The sequence below is a fragment of the Otolemur garnettii genome, unplaced genomic scaffold (genome assembly GCF_000181295.1).
Source record: "Otolemur garnettii isolate 467f Iridium unplaced genomic scaffold, OtoGar3 scaffold00019, whole genome shotgun sequence".
Taxonomy (NCBI): Eukaryota; Metazoa; Chordata; class Mammalia; order Primates; family Galagidae; genus Otolemur; species Otolemur garnettii.
Window position 1 is genome coordinate 1,368,405 of NW_003852414.1, and position 1,588 is coordinate 1,369,992.

A 1,588-nucleotide genomic window follows, 5' to 3' on the forward strand; every position below is an offset into this window, starting at 1 on the left:
AAAGAAGGGACTAGTCAAGAACTGTGCCGGTCTCTTAACTAGCAATAAAGACATTTGGGAAGAAATAAATTGGATATCTACTTCACCCAAAACACAAAAATAAATTCCATATGGTTTAAAACATAACTATGACAAAAAGGTTTTTCTAAATCCAAAATTGTATTTTTTTTTTCAGTTTCACAGTTTATGTACAAACTTAAAAAGGAAAATACCCACATTACATACAAATTTAAATAATGCACACATTTTCCGGAATGGGGGAAAATAACTTCTATTTTGTGAAATTTTCAATCCAAATGCTAATGCCATCAAAATCTGCATCGTTTATTTCAATGAGAGTTCAGCAATGAGCTAAAGAGTTGATACGGGTACCACCTCAACTCTGTTAGACATTCTGGATTCTTCTTCTATTTTGTTACCTGGTTAATTTTCCTAGCAGGTAAAGCCCATTGGCCCTGTCTAGTATGGCCAAGGTCAAGAAGAAAGAATAGGGCACCGTGGCTTCCGTCTGTCATACCAGCACTCTGGGAGGCCGAGGTGGTGGATCACTTGAGCTCAGGAGTGAGACTCCCCCTCTCCCCCACCTTCTCAAGTAAAAAGTAAAAATGAAAAAAAAAAGAACCTGAGGCAAGAGAATCGTTTGAGCCCAAGAGTTTGAGGTTGCTGTGAGCTTTGACACCACAGCACTCTACCAAGGGTGAAAAAGTATCACTCTGTCTCAGAAAAAACAAACAAACAAACAAAGAAACTAGAAATCTGCAATTCTACTATGGAATGGAATTATAACTTACATTTCTCAGTAATTGACTCAATGGTCATATATGGAACTCACACAGTAGTGAGACAAGTCACGATCTTGTCAACCACATGGGGAACATTTACAAAAACTGACCATGGACTAAGCCACCTAACAGGGCTGCGACATATGGAACATGTTCTCTGATGAAAATATAATAAAATAGGTGGTTTCCAGCCCAGTAAAAGAGACTACAGAAAACTGATTCATCTAATAAAAGGCAGGAAAGGAGGAGGAAATACTCCAGGGGAAAGAAAGGCCATGTCAAAGGGAAAGGAGAGGGAAGCATTAAAATAACTTTTATGGGTTTACATATAAACAAAGTATAAAAAATTCATCAATTCTAAGGTGCACATTTATTCACATGTTAACCTCTCTGAAATCAGAATACGTATTTCCATTGACGGTATATCGAGATCACTGCCAGCCATGCGGTAGTTGTAGCAGTAAAAGTTATTTAAATAATCCATGGTTTAGAAAAGAAATGACAATAAAAATTAGAAAGATTCAAAGAAACCAAGAACATATTCCTTGAAAAGACCAACAAAATAAACACACTTCTGGCAAGATAATTCAAGGAAAATAATTAGGAATAATGAGGGAACAAAACCATAAATATAACAGACTTTTCACAAACCTTATGACAAAGTGGCCCTGAGGTTCTTGGAGGGGAAATAGGTAAGAATAACAAATATAATTTTTTTTTTTTTTTTTTGCAGTTTTTGGCTGGGGCTGGGTTTGAACCCACCACCTCCGGCATATGGGGCCGGCACCCTACTCCTTTGAGCCACA